This window comes from Arachis hypogaea, chromosome 16 (assembly GCF_003086295.3).
Source record: "Arachis hypogaea cultivar Tifrunner chromosome 16, arahy.Tifrunner.gnm2.J5K5, whole genome shotgun sequence".
NCBI lineage: Eukaryota > Viridiplantae > Streptophyta > Magnoliopsida > Fabales > Fabaceae > Arachis > Arachis hypogaea.
The window spans coordinates 138477051-138485390 of record NC_092051.1 but is presented as its reverse complement, the minus strand read 5'-3'; positions in this window follow the sequence as shown (position 1 = coordinate 138485390).

The following is an 8340-nucleotide window of genomic DNA, read 5'->3' as shown; positions in this document are numbered from 1 at the left end:
GTCAGCATATCTTAATGTGCATCCATCACCCTCTTATATCTCTTTAAATTTAATTTTCTTTCTCTTCCCTTCTTTCAGGATGGCCACCAAGAAAGGAAAGGAGAAAGCAACTTCCAAACCACCAGCAAGAAGAGGAACTAAAAGAGCATTAGTGGCAGAGCCTTCTTCAACCGCCGTCAAGCCCTCAACAAAAAGAGTTAAGCGGATAATAAAGGTTGACAAAAAGGAGAAAGCCTTTCCAGCAAAGGACACTGCGCGATTTCCCAATCGCTACTGTGAGCAGATGTTCCCTATCATGGCAGAAAGAAATTATAACAATGAATACCTTCTTATCCTCCCGTCCAATATTGCCACCTTTGTTGAGCCGCAAATTGAGCGAAGACAATGGGGTTTCCTACGGAGACAGCCAAGGCAGGTCAATCTTTCTTGGGTAGTTGAGTTCTACTCCAACTTCTACATGCCGACCTGCAGTCTGTTTATGTTCGGCAGAAGCAAGTCCCCATCACAGAAGAGGCCATTCAGCAAGCTCTGAGTCTTCCCCCTATTCCAGCAGGAATGGACGCTTTTCAAGAAGCCGCCCTTTAGCGCCAGAGATACCAATTCGACTGGGACTCCGTTCTCGGAGTCATCGCATTACCTGGCAGCCGTTGGATCTACAGATACCACCGTACCTGCCCTAAGGGAATCTTGGCTTCAGCACTTACCTAGGAGGCTCGCGTATGGGCGCAGATCATGTCCCATTACGTCTTTCCGAGCACTCATGAGTCCTCCTTCATTGCAGACATGGCTGTTCTACTATGGTGCATCCTTACAGACCAACCTCTGAATCTCTCAAGACATATCCGGCATGCTATGGAACACGTACAAATTGCGAGCAACTTACCTTTCCCCGTCTTGGTCTCAGATATTGTCTCAGCAGCCGGAGTCTCCTACAGAGCTGGGGACACCAAAGCCGTGCTTCCACGGAATGATCAGTATGTCCCTAACGGGAAATACCTCAGACTCTCAGCAGCCACTACAAGCCTTCCTACAGCTCCAGTTGAAGATAATCCTTCTTCAACACCACAAGCATCTACAACTGAGAAATTACTCCAGCAGATAATCAAACGGTTGGATCGGCAAGAACAGAAAGCAAAGATGAGAGAGCGCCGATTCAAACACCTCAAGGAGCTACTCAAGGGACACTTCAAAGACTCAGACACCCCAGACTCCACTTCCTTTACAAGCACAGGGAGCCATGACGGCCCCGACTGTAGAGATACTGCTACCAGCCCACCCCTGTTCCTGACAGATGGCACCGAGGACGGTGCAAAGTCTTAAGTATGGGGAGGTCGGTCAGTACCTGACTTCCGGAGGTAATTTCTCTTCTCTAGCACCAATAATTAGGATATTTTAGTTAGATTTTCTTTCCTTTATAGAATAGAATAAATTGCATAGGTTAGGATAGTTGCATGCATGTTCTACTTGATTGAAAAGACAATAAGTTTCTTTTAAAAATCTATCTTTGGAACAAAATTTCACTAATTTTTCAAATATTCTTATGATAAATTTGCTTGAGTTGTATTTGGAACATGATATTTGAGTTAAAGAACACACAACCTGTGAAAGATTTGAGCCTTTATGAATGGTTACATTATTTAACCATAATTATTTCATTCTTGTGTGTTTACTTCTCTACGATTGTAATCTATATTTTGTTTTATCTTATATGTCCAATAGTTATTATATTTGCATGCTTGCACATGATTGAGGCCATTATTTGTTTAAACTCACTCATCCAAATTAAGCCTACCCTTTTCAATTACCTTTGTTAACCACTTTGAGCCTTTAATTCCCATTTGTTCGATATTTTACCACATTACTAACCTTAAGCCGAAAAACAATTGTATATCCCAATTTGAATCTTTGGTTAGCTTAAGATAGAATTGTGTGTGCTAGTTAAGTATGGGAAATTGTGGGAACAAAAGTTGTTAAGGGAATGTGTCATAAAAATTTAAGGGGAATTTGGATACCTATTCATGTGAAAATATAAGAATGAAAAATCTATGTGCATTGATAAGCTTTATTTATTTAAAAAAAATGAAAAATCAATAAATAAGGGGACAAAATTACCCCAATGTTAAATTCAGAATTCAAAGATCAGTGCACATATAATAGAACCAAAATATAAGTTAATACATGAGTATGGATTGAAAAAGGGAATTCTGGGTAGCTAGGTATGAACTTTAAAGATTACATTAAGTGTATACAAGTTATGTTAGAGCTTGGGTTAATTAAAGATTCAATTTATTAGCTCACTTGACCAAATATACACCCCTACCTATACCTTAGCCCCACTACAACCTTGAAAAGACCTCATGATGTTTGCATTGGTATATTAACTATTGTTGATTGGTTAGGAGAAGAACAAAAGTTAGAAAGTATGATTAGAGAAGGATAGAGTGACCACCCTATACACTAGAGATTAGAGCGTACATACATTATCAGTGAGGGTTCAATACTTGAATTTTCAAATTCCCTGCTTTCATGAGCTATCTTCTCGCATTTTTATCCATTTTATTGTGTAATGATAAAATTAGTGAAATTTGAATTGTAATTGTTTTGAAGAGCTTATTTACTTTTGATCAAGTAGACAAGAATCATATAGTTGCATTTATATATATATATATATATATATATATGGGTTTGCATTGCATTTCATGAGTTTCCACATGTTCATACTTATTTCCTTATCTCCTTCAATTAAGCATGAGGACATGCTGATGTTTAAGTGTTGGGAGGTTGATAAACCACTATTTTATGATTTATATTGTGTTTAATTGTGTGGTTTTATCATGATCCTTACCCACTTATTCATTAAATTAGCATGCATTTAGATTTCCTTCCTGAATTTATTACATGTTTGAAAACTGCTTCCTAGAGACTTTAATTATTTATTTTTAATTCTCCTCTATTCTATTCGATGCCGTGATCTGTGTGTTAAGTGTTTTAGACTTTACAGGGCATAAATGAGTTGGAGATTGGAAAGGAAGCTAGCAAAAATGGAAGGAACACAAGAATTTGAGGAGATAACCAGCGAAAAGTGACGCGGTCGCATGGCTCACGCGGTAGCATGGACGACGCGAACGCATGGCAAGGAAAAGCGCGAATGACGCGTCTGCATGGATGACGCGATCGCATGACATGTGCGATCTGCATAATCTGCAGAATTCATTGGGGACGATTTTGAACCCTATTTCGACCCAGTTTTCGGCCCGGAACAGCAGACTAGAGTCAGAGAACATGCAGAAACAAATAACATATTCATTCAGAGACAGTTTTAGACCTAGTTTTACTCTCTTAGGTTTTTCTCTCTAGGTTTTAGAATTTTAATTTTCAATTGGTCTTAGCATTGGAACATTGAGAAGAGTTATTTCCTCATCAAGACTTCGTCATTCTAGTTCATTTTTTCAACTTGATTTCATTCTTCCATATCCTTTGCTTTGTTCAATTTTGTCATTTAGATACTTTTATGATTATTTAATGCAAGGATTATTTCTTTTTAATTCAATTTCAATTCCAATAATTATGTCTTCTTTTAATCCCCTTTCATGTGTTATGGATTTATTATTTACAATGCGTGAGTAGTTTCTTTACTTGATGGGGAGTTGATTAAAAGGAACTCGTGAGTTGGAAGGATTGAAGGAAAAATTTGTAATTGGGTTAAATGTTGGATTGCTATCCTGTCACCAACGCCAATCCCTTTGAACTAAGTGGGTTACAACTTGTGAACAGATCTGGCATTCCAACTTGTTTGACTTTCCCTTACCTAGTAAAGGATAACCAAACAGAACAACCATTAATTATAAATTAATCTTACAATCACTCCATCAATAGTAGAAATTCCAACCGATCAACTCCCACTCAAGGCTTTTATTCATATTATTTAAATTTCTTCAATTTACATTCCAATTTACTTAGCTCAACTTCTTGGAACATCTGATTAATAAGATAGCACACTTTTCTGCAACTCGTTGGGAGACGACCTGGGACTTAAAACTCCCAGTAATTTTTAATTCAAACTCTCTGTGACATACTTCTAAATTGATAGGCAGATTTTCGGTGAGTTAAGAACTATACTTGCAACGTAACCATTTTAATAATTTTTAATTCACCAGCTTCTGCGTCTCATCAAGCACCTCCGGCATGTGTTGCTTCCTTGGAAGCTCACTCAACATGTGGTCAAGCAAAAAGCAAGCCACAGTGGCTCTATCCACTGCTGAAGCTGAATATATTTCTGCATCTGCATGTTGTTCACAATTAATTTGGTTAAAAACGCAGTTGGAAGATTACAAATTAAAGATCAATAGTATACTCTTATTTTGTGATAATATGAGTACTATAAATATTTCTAAAAATCCTGTTCTGCACTCAAGAACCAAGCACATTAAAATTAAATATCACTTTATTAGGAAACATGTGCAAAAGGATACTATTGATATTCAATTTGTAAAATTTGAAGATCAACTTGCTGACATTTTTACAAAATCCCTATGTGAAGACAGACTCTACTCTTTGAGAAAAAGTTTGGGAATGATAGAATTAAACTCTGTTGATAACTTGTGAAATTTTTTATTCTGTTCAGTTTTGTCTTCTAGGAAAGCACGAGATAAAAATCAGGATGTGTTGAAAGGGCTATGATCAAGGGGGAGACTGCGCAGATTTTAATTCTTTTGGGTCCCACCAAATCTCTTTGACCCCACTCTGACCGTTTTGTTAGATTCTCCTTGTGTAAATCACAATCTCTTTTATTGTCTCATCAAATCTTATTGAAAGAGGATATTGTCAAATCAAATCTTTTCCTTTCCTCATCCCTTAATTCTAGGAGCTAACCTTTTAGTTTTTGATTTGAAAATCTTTCTTTGTTGACAATCGCACATAACCCTCTCTCTCTCCATTTCAACTTAATGGTCATTAACTACCTAATCTTCTCTCTCCACTCAGCATTTAATACTCCCTGTTGCTGCTACTACTGCTGAATGCTCTGTTATTTTACTCTCTGTATATTTGATGTTTTGTTATGTTTCATTGATTTGTTGTCCTGTTTTGTTTTGCTTTGATCTGGCTCTGTTTTGAGCATTTTATGGATTAATTTCGACTTGAACTTTGATTATCATTGATAAATTTATTTGCTCAAATGCATGTGTGATATGGAATTTTATTAAGGTGTTTTGAAAAACATTGTCTTGTGAAAATATGATTCAGTCTTAAAGGATCAAAATCCTTGAAATTTTCATCTTTTAGGAATTCTTTTGTACACAGTTTTAGCTTTTTTGTTTTGATATTGTACTTGGATACTTTGGACCATTGTGTTTTGGTGGAAAACAAATATTTTGCTGTTTAGTATGTTGTTTTCATTTATTTTGCAGGACCCATTGATGACAAAAGAGGGAGAAAAAGATGGAAAATTGAAAGAACAGAGGCTGAAATTATTTTTGATTCATGATCACCCCTGTACATAAACTCTATATTCCAATGATTATGATCTGTTTTGTTGAAATGCTTGCTGTATTTGGAATAATTCTTTTTGAATTGTTGAAATATTTGTTGTGATTGGAACTTGGTTGTGACTTGATAATCTCTTTAAGCTTTGATACATTGATATATTCCTTATGCTCTGATATGATTCTGTTTAGATGAAAATGTTTTTTTTACTATAAACTGATAATTTTTGCTCTGATATGATGGCTGGAAAATGTTGTTCACTTAATCAAATTATTTGGAAATTATCAATTGTTTTTCATGTACTATGTACTCAAAGCATTTTTTATTGTTATTGAGCAGAAAATTATTTATATGATAACAAATGAGTTTTGTTTATCACTTTACTTCTGCTCATAAATCAAGTCATTCAACATCTCAAATTTCATATATTGAATAACATAGTTGCCTTAGACTTGATAAAATTGTTACAGAAAATGTTTCCCTTGAAAAAATGGCATATATCTAGGGGGAGCTAGGTATCACTTGAAATGAGGAGGAATCCTAATCTACAAAAGGGAGTACTCTAATCTTTAATTTCTTTCCATTTTAATTTTTAATAATGTTTGTCATCAAGGGGGAGATTGATGAGTTTGGAAAACTCAAAATTAAATTAATGATGATCAAACATTATTAAAACAATTAATCACAAAATTATTAATTTGATCTTCATAGTTACAATTGCTAAATTAATAATTTTGTTGTGCAGATTTGTGTTGGGCCGAAAAGAAAAAAAATAACAAGCCAAATGAGATGCTAATTTTCAGCCTTGGTGTTAAATTATTGTGATTATGGTGGCTGAAATAAAGTTTTGTTAATTGGGCCAATATCTTGGTAAACAAGCCCAGTAAAATTAGCCTTGTGCAAGAAAATATTTATGATATATGGCTGAATTATTATTACACAAGTTGGGCCAAAATTGATTACTATTAGCCCAAAATCCTCTTTAAAGAGATCTACTAGCTTGGTCCAAATTGAAAAAATGAGAAAGAGGGAAACATGCATGCTTCCACGGATACCACCTCTTTCATTTGGTGGAATTCAAATTTTATCAAGTGGAGTTAATGCAGACGTTGAAAATAGGAAAGAGAAAGTGAAAAAGTGATTTGATTGTCTTAAGTGTGTTACACATTTCTAGGCATGGGTATCCAGAAATTTAATTCACTTCATTTCTCTCTCTTAATTCAACTAAAAGCATTTCAATTTCTCTCTTCTCTCTCTTCTTTCTTCAAGCTTCCGGTCATTTCACAGAAGAAATATGGAAGCTAAAGCAAGCTACCAGAAAGAAGAAGAAGCTAGTAGCAAGACCATTACAATGATGGCAAAAAAAAGAAAACTAAAAGTATGCTGTGGCTAAGATTCTCATCACTTATGGTAAGATTTAGTGAAGAGATCTTGACTTCTCCATACCCAAAAATGGAAGAGAAGATCTCAGTCAGAAAAGAAGATCCTTGGAGGGATGGCTTGACTCTGATTCTGCTCAACCACCACAGGAGGTAGCTACAGTGGCTACGTGATGGAAGAGGCAGAGATTGGAGCAAATAAAACTGTCATCATCAAGCATGCATCAAGGGCAAAAAATCCATCTTGGAGAGTAAGGCAAGAATGGAGGGCTCGGATTGATGAAAATTGGTGACCAAGGAAGGACTAGAGGTAATTGCATGTTGGGTTTTGTATTGGTTATCTCTTCTCTCTCTCTGGCCGAACCTGTTCTGGTTTGAAGAAGAAGAAGATTAGCTTGGTTTGTTTGGTTTCAACCGTGGAGGCTTCCCCCTATATATAAGGGTGAACAGCCAGGGCTTGAAGTAAGGAGTGAGAATGCAAGGCACAGAGTTCTCATAGCTACCTAAGCTAACAGAAGTTCTTCTCCTTCAATGTTCTTCATTTTGTAATTTTTCTGTTTAATTTTGTCTGTCTTGAATCTCATGAAAAAAGGCAAACAGTGAGGTTTGTAAGAAAAAGCCATAGAGCGGAAAAGGCAGAGAGTGCAAAATTAAAAAAAAAAAGTCATAGATGTCCTTAAAGGTCCTTTGTACATCTGTGTTTTGTTTCATGATTTTGTGGGAATCCCCTTGTAAGTTGGGTTAGCACTTAGCAGTTGGAAAACTTGGCAGTGACCAAGTCAAGTTCAAGATTGGGTTTTAGATTCTGGACTTATCCCAGATAGGAAGGGTTGTTCCTAAGGAGAATTGGTGCTTGTAATCAAGAATGATTATAGTGAAATTCCATCATCTTTGTGATGGAGACTGGATGTAGGCTGCACTGCACTTAGCAGCTGAATCAGGATATATCTGGGTGTAATTTTCTCTCTCTTCTACTCCATTTCTGTTTCTGCTGAACAGGAGATAAAACTGAAAAATATCTCGTGCTAATCGACGAGACAAAAAAGAAAAGTCTCGTGACTGGGTACAAGACAAAAGAAAAAGTCTCGTGGCTGGCTACGAGACAAAAAGGCAAAAAGTCTCTAGAAGTTGTATCAAAAACCAACAAATAATACCAGTGACGGACCCAGAAAATTTTAGGAGTGGGGGCAAAAAAAAATATACTATTAAATAAATTTTGTTAAATATTATTAATTATATGGAGATATAAAAATTAAAAAGAGTTAGTGAACACTTTTATTCTTAAAATACTATTTATTATATATAATTTATAAAAAAATATTTTTTTTATTTCTAAAATTTAAAATTAAAATATTTTAATTAAATTATAGATAACTTATTATCCTAACTAATCTTTTTATACACATTTAATAATAAAAGACTGAACTAACTGGCATATTAGCGCCTAATGATACATTAGTATTTATAATTTGAAATT